The following is a 15,781-nucleotide window of genomic DNA, read 5'->3' on the forward strand; positions in this document are numbered from 1 at the left end:
ATTTAAACTTGGAGAGTGGTCAGTTTGGATGAGCTATTGCCAGCAGGAGAGTGAGTTTGTGTGTGTGTGTGTGTCCTCGGGAAAGGGGGCGGGGGGTGAGAAAGCCTGGATTTGTGCTGGACATGGCCCACCTTGATTACCATGCACATTGTAGGGAGAGTGGTCACTTTGGATGAGCTATTACCAGCAGGAGAGTGAGTTTGTGTGTGTGGTTTTTGGAGGGGGGTGAGAACCTGGATTTGTGCAGGAAATGGCCCACCTTGATCATCATACATATTGTGAAGAGAGTTGTCACTTTGGATGGGCTATTACCAGCAGGAGAGTAAGTTTGTGGGGGGGGGGTGGAGGGTGAGAAAACCTGGATTTGTGCTGGAAATGGCCCAACTTGATGATCACTTTAGATAAGCTATTACCAGCAGGACAGTGGGGTGGGAGGAGGTATTGTTTCATGATCTCTGTGTGTATATAATGTCTGTTGCAGTTTCCACAGTATACATCCGATGAAGTGAGCTGTACCTCACGAAAGCTCATGCTCAAATAAATTGGTTAGTCTCCAAGGTGTCACAAGTACTCCTTTTCTTTTTAGTCCAAGATGAGAGGCATGGACGTTTGCAGGGGGGGCGTGCCGCGTTGAGCACACCAGCAGGAGAAACGCTTCCATTTGGCCAGGTACGTGGCTCGAGTGGAGGGCTTCCTGCTACCTAGCAGGACCTGCTGCACCGAATGGGAGCAGAGACGCTCCGAGTGAGTTAGCCATGCAGCATCCACGCCGTAAGGTGGAGGGATTGCAGGTCGGGGTGACAGAGGCGGCCATGGTCTTGTGAGATCGGGTCCGGCCAAAGCGGGAGTGGAATCGGGGCATCTACTTATATCTCCAATAGCGTGGTGTTCTAGTGCTGCCTGGGCGACCAGGATCAGACATGTTCTGTCCCTGCACACCTTGAGTAGGACTTTGTGAACCAGAGGGAACGGAGGGAAGGTGTAGAACAATTAGCCCTTCCACGGGAGTAGGAAGGCATCTGTGAGAGAACCCAGGGAGCGTCCCTGGAGAGCGCAAAATATCTGGCACTTCCGATTGCTGCGCAAGGCAAACAGGTCGACCTGGGGAAACCCCCACCTCAGGAAGATGGAGTGAATGACACCAGGACAGATCGACCACTTGTGGGACTGGAAGGACCTGCTGAGGTGGTCCACCGATGTGTTCTGGACCCCTGGGAGAAAGGACGCCATCAGGTGGATGGAGTGGGCTATACAAAACTCCCACAGACAAATGGCTTCCCAACAAAAGGGGGACGAGCGAGCTCCCTCTTGCTTGTTGATGTAGAACATGCCCGTGGTGTTGTCTGTGAGGATCGCCAAGTGACGGCCATGTATATGCTCCCGGAATGCTTGACACGCCAGGCGCACCGCCATCAGCTCCCGTACGTTGATGCGTAGAGAGAGTTCGGCTGTGGTCCATAGACCCTGCGTCTGGCCATCCCCGAGATGGGTGCCCCATCCAATGGATGATGCGTCTGTGACTAGAGACAATGAGGGTGTATGGAATGGGACTCCTTCGCATACTGCCCTGGGGTCTAACCACCAGCGAAGAGAGGCTAACACCGTTTCCGGGACGGTGACCACCATGTTTAGGCTGTCTCGACTTAGGGGATAGACTGTTGTCAGCCAGGCCTGAAGTGGGCGAGGCCACAGTCTGGCATGCCTGGTCAAGTACGTGCAGGAGGCCACGTGCCCCAGAAGGCTTAAGCACGTCCTTGCCGTTGAGGTAGGAAAACTTTGGAGGCTCCGAATGAGACTTGCCAAAGACTGGAAGTGGGCGTCCGGTAGAAGAGCTCGGGCAAGTCTGGAATCTAAGATTGCCCCAGTGAACTCTATTCTCTGGGTTGGATCCAGAGTTGACTTTTCCACGTTGAGGAGAAGGCCTAATAGACGAAACATGGCCATGGTCGCTTGGATGTGGGACTGCACCTGTTCCCTGGTGCGACCTCAGATAAGCCAAACGTCGAGATACGGGAATACTTGGATTCGTTGCCAATGGAGGGAAGCTGCCACGACAGCTATACATTTGGTAAATACCTGGGGGGCTGCAGAAAGACTGAATGGAAGGACCGTGAACTGATAGTGTTCGCAGTTGACCACAAAGCAAAGGAAACGTCTGTGCGCTGAATGAATCACTATGTGGAAATACGTGTCCTTCATGTCAAGGGCAGCATACCAGTCTCCAGGAAAGGTATGATGGTCCCCAAGGACACCATGTGGAACCTCAACTTTACCATGAATTTGTTGAGTCCGTGCAGGTCCAGAATAGGCCGAAGCCCACCCTTTGCTTTGGGGATTAGGAAGTAACAGGAGTAAAAACCCCTGCCCCTTAACTCCCTTGGAACCTCCTCGATCACGCCCATGGTTAGGAGCGTCTGTTCTTCCTGCATAAGGAGTTGCTTGTGAGAAGGGTCCCTGAAGAGGGACGGGAAGGGAGGGTGGGGAGAAAGAAAATTGGACAGAATATCCCTTTTCCATCGTGCAAAGAACCCAACGGTCTGTAGTTATGAGGGACAATGCACAGTGAAACGGGATAAACAATTCCGGAACAGTGGGGAAGGATCCTGACTGATGTCCGGTACACCATCCTCGGGCGCGCCTTCAAAAGTTTTGTTTGGGCCCCGCCGGAGGTTTAGCTGGGCCTTGGTTCTGCCCTGGCTGGTGGTTGGTGTACTTCTTACACCACATCTCCTACAAAAGTCCTGCCTTGGCTGAGGAGGGGGATAGGATCGTTGAGGCTGGGGTTTTAAGGGCCTCCGTTGTGTGACCAGTGTGTGCAACCCCAGGGAGCGCATTATGGCCCTAGAATCTTTAAGGCTTTGGAGCCTGGAATCAGTCTTATCCGAAAACAGGCCTTGTCCTTCAAAGGGAAGGTCCTGTAGGGTTTGCTGCAGTTCTGGCGGCAGGCCAGACACCTGCAGCCAGGATATGCGCCGCATGGCTATTCCTGACTCAAGGGTCCGGGCAACGGAGTCCGTGGCATCTAATGAGGCCTATAAGGAGGTCCTGGCCACTTTTTGCCGTCCTCTACCAGGGCCCCAAACTCATCTCTGGACTCCGGAGGTACTAGCTCCTTGAATTTTAACAGAGTTCCACGAATTGTAGTCATAGCGGCTCAGGAGCACCTGCTGGTTCACGACCCTGAGCTGCAGCCCCCCTGAGGAATAGATCTTGCGCCCGAACAAAATCGAGACACCTGGTGTCTTTTGACTTGGGCGCTGGAGCCTGTTGCCCGTGCTGCTCCCTCTCATTCATCAAGGCCACCACTAGCGAACATGGCTGAGGGTGAGCATAGAGGTACTCACAATCTTTGGAGGGGACAAAATATTTCCTCTCCACCCCTTTAGCAGTTGGAGAGATGGATGCAGACGTTTGGCAGATTGTTCTGGCCATGGTCTGTATGGTGCGAATGAGTGGTAAAGCCACTCGAGACGGGGCCTCCGCTGACAAGATGTCCACCACCTGGTCCTCCAAATCCACCACCTCCTCCACTTGGAGGTTCACGTTCCGTGCCACCCTACGCAGGAGGTCCTGGTGGGCATGGAGGTCTATTGGAAGGGGACCCGAGACCGTTGTCCCAGCCACCGCCTTGTCTGGGGAGCATGAGGACGACGCCACGGGAGCCAGGGGGTCCAGTGGTGTTTCCTGCTGGGTCGGGTCTTGTAGTCCGGGGTCCACAACTCCAGAGTCTGGACCCTGCCCCGGAGTTGAGGCTGTGGTTTCCATGCCCCCCGGAGCAGGATGGCTTATGGTTGCCTCTGGCACCTGAAGCTCTGAGTGGGCTGAGCGGGAGGCCCCGGATGGGGTGCCCTGGGCTTGGTGGTAAGCCCACAGTGCCCAAAAGGGCCACTGGGCAGACCCTTGGACGGGATCATGGTCTTCCTCTTGCCAACGGGCAGCATCACCCTTGCCGAGGCTATGAGCTGTGTGGCCGGGTCATTAGCCCGCATCGGACTGCGATGAATGTGAGGCAGATCGCGAAGGCCAAGGCAGTGCCGAACGTGTCTGTGTCAAGTCACCCGGACACGGTGGAAACTGGTACCGGGTGCCCAGGGATTGGTGCCACGACTGTGGGGAGCAGCGCTACAAAGCTGGGGTGCAGTGCCGAGACCGAGACCGGTGCCGAGGTCTGGACCGGTGCCGCGATCTGGATCTTGATGATGATAGTCTCCGAGAGTGGCACCAAGACCTGCTCCGGGACGGTGACCAATGTGTAGAGCAGTGCCGGGAGTCTGACCAGCCCTGCGAGTCAGATCGGTGCCATGAGTACGACTGGCATTGCGAGTACGACCGGCGCCGCGAGAGGGAGCGGCGTCAGGACTGTGAGCGTCACAGGGACTGAGAACGATGTTGGGAGCAGGAACGGATCCAAGAACGGGACCGATGCCGTAGTTCCAAATGAGGAGCCGATGGCCGGATCAGGGATGGTTTGCCCCGGGATGGTACTGCACGAACAGGATCCAGTGCCATGGTTTGCGGTGATGTCGACTCTGTCATCGCAATGAGGTCTCTTGCCGCTGCAAAGGTATCCAGCGTTGATAGGAGCTGGGGCTCGATCACGCTACGAGTCAGGGAGCCCGTGTGCGCCAGACTCAATGGCTCTTCCCTCGGTGCCAGAGTCAGAGGCGCCAATGTCGGCGCTTGAACCCTCGGTTGCTCCACTACCAGATGCAACTCCGAGGGCAGTCCCGGGGCGCTGGCGACTGCTGAGGTGGAGCAGCTGTCTCTGGCCTGCGGTGCTGCTTTTGACCAGGCGAATGAGAACAGTGCCAGACTGACTGCACCGGTTGCGGTGCCGGGGAACTTCGGTGCCGCGGGTCTCTGTCAGAGTCCAACTGCGCTGTAGTACCTACTGCTGCCGCCGGGCTACTGCGCACCGAGGCGGTCGGCACCGGGTCTCGGCTTGCTGCTGGTGGATCTGGGCGAAGAGCCGCCTCCATCAGGAGCTGTTTTAATCTAAAGTCCCACTCCTTCTCGGTCCGGGGCCAAAATCCCTTGCAAATTTTGCACTTGTCTGCCTGGTGGGATTTCCCCAGACACTTCAGGCAGGAGTCGTGGGGGGTCTCCCGTAGGCATGGGCTTAGCACAAGATGAACAAGGTTTAAAGCCCAGAGCCTTGGGCATGAGCCCAAGCGGCAGGCGGGGAGGAGACCCCTTCTAACCCACTACTATAACTATATTAAAACTACAACAACTATAACAATTAACAAACTATGAAGACAGTATCGCTAGTGTGGAAGTAGATAAAGGGAATTTGAATGCAGGCCTCTGAAATGAGCAGGAGTCAGGCTCACACTAGCTTTAATAATGCGAGATTTGTAGAAGCGGGGATAGTGCGAAGCGAGTGGAAAACAACTGTGAAAGAGGCTGTTGTGACCTTGTACTAGATAAGAATAGAATGCAGACTATAAGAGAAATGGTAAGAAAAATAAAATATCATGAAGGAATATGTATAAACAATATGCAGTTGTTGCTTATTATTGTCTGTAATAAAGGTATAAATACTTACTCAAATTGTTTATCTGGGAGAGACCTGCCTAGGTGGGGGAAACCCTGTGTCCTAGTGCACTCCCTCTGTGTAATTGCTTGAGGTAATAAAGTGTATCTGATTTGCTGCACCCAACCTGAGAGCGAGAACTGTGTTTTTCTCTGACACTAGGGAGAGTGGAGAGCCGCAAAGCCGAGCTCCACAGTTCCAACGACAGTCACGGGCAGTAAGAAGGAACTGAGGGGGCGCTGGGTCGGCTAGGGTATATATCTAGCGCCATGAAGGTGCCACTCCAGGGGGCTCCACAGCCGACCCACCGGGTATTGCTAGGGTAAAAATACTCTGACAATCGTGCACGCGGTGCACGCACACCTCATTGGAATGGATATGAGCAAGCACTCGAAGGAGGAGGAGAAGGGCCCATAGGAGGGTTGGGGAGGGGAAAGGAAAAGAGTAAAGATCTTAGAGAGTGTACACACACACACGTCTTATATGCCGCTCTCAGCATAGTCTTATTGATCCCCCAATCTTCTACCAGCACTGTGCGTCTAAACAACTCTTATTTGTATAGCACAGTCCAGGACAATTTATTAGAAAATTAGACTATGTCCCTGCCCCAAGATCAGTCACCAGGAGACCCACCAACCCCTCAGGGACCCAGGAAGTAGTTACCTCTCACAAGGAGGTGGGAGCCCATAGACCAGTCCTTGCCACCCTAGCACAGAAACAGAGATGCCGACAAAAAAGCACCAGGCTGTCACCAAAATCCTTGCAGAGCAAGCCATTTGAGAGGAGAATGAAGTGTTTGCTGTTCTGCTGAATCATTAAGTTAGTTGCACCAGATTCCACCCACCTGTGCAAAGGTCTGTGAAGCAAAGTCTGAGATAAACTGCATGCATTAAGGGGGGCTAGCATTAGATTTCAAAAGGTGTGGCTGCTTCTTCAATCCTTGGCAAAGAAAATTATTTGGAACTATTTGCAGTAGCTTTATCTCTCAGAGACACAGCCTGAAAATTCGGTCTTTCTTGATACTAACCCATTAATAACAGTCCAAGTCTCTAGCACAGGGTGGGGTAGCTCCAGGAGCTCTTATGGCACCATATGGCAGTAGTGCACCCCATCATGGGGTGAGGAGGGGGGGAAAGGAAGGGAGTTCAGCAACAGAACAAACACGTCCAAGTACACTGTACACTACAGAAAAAGGCCTGTGTTAAGGGACTTTTACTCCAAGCCCCAACATCAGGCACCTCATGAGGGCAGAGGAGGCCAGAAAAAGAAAAGAGGAGTGAGTGAGTGAGGAGGGACCCATGGATGGATAGAGGAAACCGAAGGAACCAGGGTAAATAAAAATCAATGATTAAAAAAAAATTGTTTTTTTTTAATACTTTTTAAAATTTAAATTGGATTTTTTTGATAAAATGCTTTTTGAGGAAAAAATCTATCTAAAGATAGCTATAATTAAGATGCATTATAGCTCAAAGATATCTCATCATGGAATAGAGATTTTAAATTCCAATTCTATAGTATGAGACAATATATTCATGTAATGTTTAAGAAAAGTTTTGTAAAGGAATTCCAATAGTTCACGGATTAGGGACCCAATTTTATGGGGTTCTCGGGGCTTCTGTATAGATTATTTAGGTTAATCTTTCTATCTACCCAGTGGGACTCAGTGCTCAGTCTAGAAGATACCATCAGAGATGCTTAGTTTTGCAGTTCTCAAACTGTGGATTTGTGTCTCCAGAGATAACATGCTTTTTAACAGCAAAAATGTTTTAAAATAAATAATATAGAGAGGGGAGAAATAACGGATCTCAATCCTATTGTCCCTCTGCAAAATTGTGTACACAGAGTAAATCCCTTACCTCTCTCTAAAAGTGCAAAGTTTCAAAACGTTCAATGAACAGAAGATTGTTGGGGGCAGAACAGATCTGGACAAGGAGAAGAAGTCTGGAGATAAATGTGAGAAGGGAAGGACAAGGCCCAAGAACCTCTTAAAGCCAACTGGCAAGGAGGTTATAGAAATGTCCTAATTCTGATTCACCAAAGAATGTCATGTGAAATCTTACATAAAGCCAGGGTCACACTGATCATTAATATCATTGTGAAATGTATGTACAGATACCATATATGGAGTTATGTATATATACTGGGAATACCTTGATACATGATCTAAGAATTCAGAAGTCACCAGCAGAGGGAGAGAGACAAGTTTTCTTTCAGACAAAAGATGTTTATCAGTCTCTCTCTGTTGGATGTAAATTAAGCATTGTAAACTAACACAATGATGCCCCTTTACATACAAAGGTTTAAAGAAATGTGAAGTCAACAAGGCTGCAGCACACTTGAAAAACAATCCATGGGATGGTTATGCCTCCCTTACCCTGCACCTAGGAAGGAAACAGGAAGTCCATTTACGGATTCTCAATCAACCTTGGCTGAAGATGCTGCAAAAGTCTTTGTGTGAAAAACTTCTTTAGACTCCAGGTTAACTTATTACTTAAGTTTAGTCTCTAGAAATCATGTAATTTTGATTTATATGTAACCTTTTGTTCCCAATATCTTTACTGTCTCCTGAATCTGTAATCCTTAATAATAAACTTATTCTTGTTTTCACTATAAAGATATACAAGTGCCGTGATATGTCAGGTGCTGATCCTAAGTTGACTCACACAGGCTAGCGTGTACACTGTTCCATTGAGGATAGCAGACCTGGTATTTCTGTGAGTCTTCAGTGGATAAGGGGCTTGACACTGCAGGGAATGCTTCAAAGGGGCTCAAGGACTGGGGTGCACCTATTGCTAACCTGCAAGGCAAAGTAACGGTTGGCATAGCCCAGAGGTGTGTGCTTGGGTGGCTAATAGACTAGCGGTATCAGGGAGCTTACAATCAGTTAAGCACAAGCAAATGTCCCTCATGCTAGAGCCAGGAGAGTAACAAGGTGATTCTCAGCCCTGGGTACCCCAAGAACCATCAGTGTTGTCCATGGCCCAGGCAACAACAGAACTCAGTCCTTTTACCATGTGGGCCTCTCGCATTTCCCCTGAGATTCCGTGAATATGCAGGGGGCAACTTCACTTTGCAACAAGCTCCTGAAAGAGTCTGGTTTGTTTTAAAGCTCCGAGTTTCGCGCTGATGAAAGATGCCAGCTTACCAACGCTGGAGACTGACTTTACTATTCACCCACTCCACACAGCAGGGGCAGTAAGGCAGGCTTCCACCCGATGCACTGCCAGCATGCCTCCAGCTTGACCTGGAGGAAGCCCCAATAAGGGAGTTCCATCTCCTAGACCAGAGGTGGGCAAACTACAGCCCATGGGCCACATCCAGCCTACAGGACCCTCCTGCCTGGCCCCTCTCCTGTTGTCCCCCCCCCTCGGCAGCCTCAGCTCACTGCGCCACTGGCACAATGCTCCGGGCGACAGGGCTGTGAGGTCTTACCAGGCAGCGCAGCTGCAGAGCCAGGGGCTTTCGGCGGCACAGCTGTGGCAGCATGGTAAGGGGGGGGGTTGGATAGAGGGCAGTGGAGTTCGGGGTGGTGGTCAGGGGGCGGGTGTGGATATGGGTTGGGGCGGTCAGAGGGCGGGGAACAGGGGGGTTGAATGGAGGCAGGGGTCCGGGGGGGGGGGGCAGTCAGGAAAGAGTGGGGGTTGGATGGGGCGGTGGGAGGTCTGGGGGCGGTCAGGGAGGGGTGGATGGGGCAGGGAACAGTCGGGGTTGGATAGGGCGAGAGTCCCGGGGGGGGGGGATCAGAGGGTGAGAAGAGTGGGGGGATGTTAGCTGGGGGTGGGCCACGCCTGGCTGTTTGGGGAGGCACAGCCTCCCCTAACCGGCCCTCCATACAATTTCAGAAACCCCATGTGGCCCTCAGGGCAAAAAGTTTGCCCGCCCCTGTCCTAGACCCAGCTAGGCATTGCCCTCACAAGGACCCAGTTAGTGTAAGAGGAACAAAATGGAGACCTGTCTCCTAGCAACTTGATTGAGACCTACCAATTTGTTTAATAAAAGCTACCAAACAGCATCAGATGGGGACAACTTTTGGTCCTTAACATCCTTGCCCTAGATTTTGGCAACAAAGACTCCAGTGCTGGTGTGTCTGCCCCACCCCCAAACTCTCAAGCCCATTAAGTCCATCATTATTTTAAATTATCGTTTTCGCCAATATCACTGGAAGATACAAATCTCACTCCCTCCCTCTTGACATTTTCCATTTGGCAAGTAGTGATCCCTATCCTTTCCCCTCCCACCCTACATTTAGAATGGCATTTTAAGATAACTGCTGCTTCATTTTATTTCACTAACAGTCAGGACAGATTTTATATCAGGGCTAGTTATATGAAGACAAAAGCCACTTCCCTTCTGGTCCGCCCCACAAATTCTGGCAGCTACTTGTAGAGGGGGACGTGCATTTCAATAGAATGGGGGATGTTTCTTTTAACCCTATGCTGCACTGAGATTTTTTTAAACTGAGTGGAATACTCTGCATCAAGTTATTTTAGGGCAGGCTGCTATTGAGAGTCCTCTTCAGAATGATACAAACACACATAACAGGCAGTAAAAACAAGGACCCATGCCTTGCAGTATTCAGGAAATGCTTGAATGCAAAGAACATCCTCTTCGCAAACCTCTAAAATACTCCAGCAAGTTTAGCACCCCATGTGTCCAGTTGCTCTAGACAAGACTTTGGGTATAGCTACACTTCAATCAGAGCTATCTCTGCAGATGCCGAAACATACCGAGTCTTCCCAGCCTCAAGAGACCTAAACCATGAGTTGGGCACCAACAAGTCTGAGGTTTTTCACACACACACACACACACACACAGAGGGTTTTTTTTTTTTGCTTTTACACCCACCCACCCGAGGGTTTTTTTTGCGCTTTTACACACACACACCCCCACACACAGAGGGATTTTTTTTGCTTTTACACACACACACACACACACAGAGGGATTTTTTTTGCTTTTACACACACACACACACACAGAGGGATTTTTTTTGCTTTTACACACACACACACACAGGGATTTTTTTTGCTTTTACACACACACACACAGAGGGGTTTTTTGCTTTTACACACACGAGGGTGGGGGTTTGGTCTACCTTTTGATGTTTGAACTCCCCTTGCCCACCCCCAGTGCAGGTAAGAGGGAGACACGGAACTGGGCTCCCCCAGGCACCCTGGCGAGGGGACTCTGGGCCCGGCGGCAGGAGCTCTCGGCCCCCATCCGCCGGCCCAGCAATTAAAGCAAATTCGCCCCCTCGCCCCAAAGAGCCTCAGCCCCGCCCCCCGGGAGCTCAGCAGCCCGCAGGGAAGCCGCGCTCCGCCTCACCTCCGCTCCTTCTGCAGCTCTTCCTCGGCCTCCGGGGCGGCCCCAGGGGCTCCTCGCGAGCCTCGGGCGCTGCCCAGGCCGGCTGCGGCAGCGAGGCGGGAAGGAGCAGATCCGCCATCTTCTCGCGGTTGCTCGGAGGTGAGCGCAAGACAGGCCCCGCTTCTCCCCCTCAGCGGCGGCCTGCGTTACTGAGGGGCGAGAGAACGAGAGCGCGCTCCACCTTGCGTAGCTTTGATTGGTTATTCTCCCAGGGGCAGCCGGCCAATCAGAGGGCGCTCACTCCCGCGAGGCCTGGTCGCGGGCAGGCCCGTGCTCTCGGGGCCTGCTGCCGCTGGACAGTCACCCTCTCCCTGCACGACAGACAAGCCCTTCCCTCTGTCCCAACAGACAGGCTGGCCCGAAGCTGGAGCCTCCGCCCTTGTCCACCTCCAACACGCTGGCTGCCATGCAGTCAGCATTTACTTCTTTGCTCCAGTCGTTAGGCTGGCAGATCCTGCTCAACCCACAGAGTCCCACAAATGCTTTCTAGGGTCTGCCTGTAGATTAGCAACAATCTTACTTCTATTACCAAAGGCCTCATGAGACTAAGAGACCATATTGTGATAGCTAGGGAACAGAAAGATGCCTGCCTTAGAGAAGAGTGAGAATAGGCACAGAACTGGCCACCACAAAGCAGCATTGTCTATGCATTCATCATGCTTATAACTAGACCTGGAAACCTCAAAGTACTTTGCTTACACAAACAAGTTTATAGGTGCCCACATCCCAGAAAGGTACGAGAGGGGATAGCAAACTGAATGATACTATTTCATCACTTCCTTTTCATAAAATTCACTCAGTGCAAGGAAGTTGTGGTGTAAGAGAGAGAGAAAAAAAAAGTGAAAGGTTACCAAGCAAATTTTCCCATCAGTCAGTGTGGTTTTGAAGGTGAACTAACCCCATTCTTTAGATTTCAGATGAGACAGAAGATTTGGTACAGTGAACTTTCAGGTGCTATTGTGCTTTTTCCTCACTCTCCACTACTGGTACAGCACACAAAAATAAACACAAGTCCTGTCCATGCTACAACTTCTGCCATTGCTAGTGGTAGCAGCATGGGTCCTAAATTTGCAAGTATAACTGCAGTGTTATAGAATAAACATAAAAACAGAACATGCAGCTGTACCAAAACTCAAGACATTTAGATAAGTATTAGACTGCTGTACTGTAAGACTGCCATGTCAGACACATCAATACCCAAGTTCAGGAGAGACAAAGTTGATGTGCTTTTTTTTTTTTTTTAGTAACACATCACTGATTGCTATCAAACCACTTCAGACAGTTGATATGACATAAGATTTTCTATTCCAGATTGCCAGAAACCTGTACCTGTTTCAGAAGGCTAACACCACCCCTACTGTAGTTGATCAAGTTTCATAATTAAGTACCGCACATTGGTAAGGTGTAGCAGCTAGTTTATGAGATAGAAAAGGTGTTATAGAGTTAAGTGCCAAATAACTTAATCCCTAAAATTACAACAAAAAAAGTCTAGAGAAATGTAAGAAAAGATTGACTAAAATTTGACCCAATGCCAATCCAGGGGTAGGATCTAGGGGTGGGAACCTCCCCCCCACACACTATTTTAGGCACCTGAGATTTTTATCATAAATTGGGGATACCATGATCAAAGACAAGCAAGAAGTTGTAACTAAATGTTTTGAGTTTTTCCTTTTCCTGTACAGCAAGCAGTAAATGGGGGTCTTTTTGGTAAATGTCTAGAGAGTGATTCCTCCCTAGGTCAGGCTTCTCTTCTCTTGGTAACTTAAGACCAAAGTATATTATTTCCCCTATCTTCATGTATGAGATAACTAAAACAGTTTATAGATGGGCAAATGACTTTCATCTAAGGATTGGTAGATTCTGTTTGGTATATCATGGATCACAAAATCATTTCTAAACAGGTAGAGCTAAGTGATCTTAACTAAGTCCTATGAAACTGAAATATGTACTTAATTCAATTACTTAGAAGAAGCCTTTTAAAAGTTACTCAACTGAAATAATGTTTCTTATAAACCCACATCACCACTTTCAGGACCACTCCTTAGACAAGCAAATTAATTAACATTAGGAATCTTAAATTCAAAGTAAGTCCCATTAGTTGTTTTCCACAATTAGCTTACTTTCAGTCTGAACAATCTAGTGTTAACTGAAGTTATTAGTTAAGTTAAAACATACAATTTCAATATGCCATTACAATTATTACAAGAACAGTTTAATCCCCTGGGAGTGCTTTTGCAAACATCTCACCAATGATGCTGAAGTCTTGGTGGTATTGCATTGCAGAAGCAGTGCTGGAATAACAAGTTGGTTCTTCTTGATGTTTACCTTTTGTTTGTTTGGAGATGAGATGGAGTGTGGTAAGTTGGTATCTGAATTCAGAAATATTTATACTCTTCTTCCATAGTCTCACTGAAGGTGGAGTCTCTCTTTAGTCTCTCTTTCAGGGGCTTGACAGGATCCAAATATCAGCTGCTGTTACTTTTACTGGCTCAACACCTTTATAGGATGGTCCTAGTAGCATCTTCAGTTCATGAATATGCAACCTGCTAATACATACAAAGTTATAAATCTTCAATATCCTGGTCATATTGCTGGTCTCTCTGATGGAAAACAGTGCCATTTACAGTCAACTATTTAGTTCATTTGGAGATATTTATTCATCAAGGTTTAATACCTGAATTTATTTCAAATTACTCCAAAACACATTTCTATTTAAAATTTGCTCTGCTTTTAAGTAGTCATTTTAAATTTTGGTAATTCTTAAACCGAGTCAAAGGCAGCGTAGTCTAAATACTTGAAGATGTGGTTCTTTTTTCAGACGTTGGTAAGAAAGTTTCTTAAGCACTACCAGATACCTAATTAATTCCCCAATTAATATAAACATTCTATAGTCAAATAGCTTCTTGTAGTAGTAACCAGTTATAACAAGGTCACTTGATTTTATATTCGTACATGAATAGTGAGATGTTATGTAACAGTACTATAAGAAAGTTACTGCATCATATATTTGCGTATAGATACAAAGTGTTTGCAAATGACCATCACAAAAGGAACTTATACCACCTTAGGCATTTAAGGAATTAGAAAGGTTCTCGCCACTATAGTGGAAACATGTAGAAGTAATCAACATAATTCCCACTTTTATGCATTTCCTTAACATTAAACAGAGTTTAGAGTGCCTATATATATATATATATATATAAAAAAACCACCTTTCAACTAGAGTATGTCTAGCATTCTTTGTGCAAGGTTAAAACTGAAGTGTCTTTCTGGAGAAAGGGGTGATAAAAGATTCCTGGCCTAGCTTCTGTGGCCTTGATAAACCAGGTGCTCATATCCCTTAAAGAGAGGTGTCCTGCTCTTTGAGAAGACACTCCTGTTGGCTATTTTACTTTTAACCAAACAGTTCCCAACATTACTAATCTACAGTAGCTTCACCCACAATTCACAATTAAAAAGTTCTTACCAAATGCTATGCAAGGCAGTGGTCACATTTATATTGCTAGAAAGATGCTTAAAACAAAAAATAGGTACAGTATTACAGCAAAACAGAAGAGTGGTAAAGGCAAAGTGTTATTTGAAAAGATGGCCCCAAAACACTGCTCTTCTGTACCAAGGTGGACACAGCAATACCAATCTATAGAGCTTCCATATTATAATGGAAAGAACTATTCTTTTTACAGAAGACACTAGTCAGACTTATGGACTTATTTCACACACAGAACATTTCCAGCTAAAGAGGTAGTGTTGCCTAGTGGACAGCTCTGGTTTCTATTCCCAATTAGCCAGTAGCCTGCTGGGTGACCTTGGGCAAGTTATTTCACCTCTGATCTCCTTTGTAAAGGATTTTGAAATCTACTGATAAAAGCTCTATGTAAGAGCTAGGGCTTATTATATACCCTCCCTCTAATTACTCAGTTAGTATAATCACAGTAGAGAATATCCATTTGATAAATGCTTCAGCAAACACTCAACTGTGGTAAGTATGGTATGGCCAGCCTGAAAACAAAGGTGGCATGATAATTCATTAACAATGAATCAATTGTTCAAATCAAATTTGTATTTGCAAAAATTGTACTGGTTAGCCAGGTCTGTGGGCAGGTGCTTTGCAAGCTAATGTACCCTCCTGCTGAGGACTGGTATTATGTGGAGTCCTTTATTTCCTCCTCACATGGCTGTCAATACCCTAAAATCCTGACTTGCAACAGCCAATGCTGTCCGAGCCCTATGCCTCTCCTAAGCATCCTGTCAATTGTAAAGTGGTTTTGCGATATGCACAAAAACACAGAGCTGTGCAGAGACAAGACTTTTTACTCTGATTTAAGCTAAACAGAAACACAGGTTTTCACTGAACAGGCACTGTAGTAACTGAATGTGTCACTAGCACATTTCCAGTGGTTTCAGAAGGCTAGTTAAAATTTGTAGTCCAAGACCATTATTAAAACTATTAAAACCCATTAAAAAAAAATAAAATAAAAAAAATCTACACATATCTCCGATGGGCAATTCGTTCGGGGTAGGTGTCCTGCACAGTAAGTGCTATTGCCATCCAGCCTAGCCCCTTCAATAGAAGTTAGTTTGTACACAAGACAGCCCTGCTAACAGGTAAGAAATTATCTTGCAGGTGTCACTATTCTGCTATTTGCTTCAGCTGTAATACTGCTGCTGAGCTTGTAGAATTCTTCTGCTATACAGAAAGATTGACGCTCCCTTCTGCGATCATTGCTTTATTTCTCAGGCCAGCCTGAAGCGTGCACACTCACAGCAACAACATGTATGCAGAATTTGGATGGAGGAAGAAAACAGGAATGAAACTTCTGCACAGTAGTGCAGAAAACTTGTCTGAAGGACAAAAGCAACAGGAAACAGACACCAAGACAAATC

The 15,781-nt window shown here is 47.8% G+C and overlaps 1 protein-coding gene across 6 annotated transcripts in view; it reads right to left on the reverse strand.

The window, feature by feature from the left end:
* TREH (trehalase) overlaps positions 1-15,686 on the reverse strand; it is a 53,692-nt gene extending 38,006 nt beyond the window's left edge. For all 6 annotated transcript variants that reach the window (XR_012155893.2, XM_073320589.2, XM_073320584.2 and 3 more), the window contains exon 1: positions 13,223-15,686. The gene's annotated coding sequence lies outside the window, so the exon portion shown is untranslated. The remainder of the gene's footprint in view (positions 1-13,222) is intronic.
* Positions 15,687-15,781: the final 95 nt, after the last annotated feature.

The sequence above is a fragment of the Lepidochelys kempii genome, chromosome 22 (genome assembly GCF_965140285.1).
Source record: "Lepidochelys kempii isolate rLepKem1 chromosome 22, rLepKem1.hap1, whole genome shotgun sequence".
Lineage (NCBI taxonomy): Eukaryota > Metazoa > Chordata > Testudines > Cheloniidae > Lepidochelys > Lepidochelys kempii.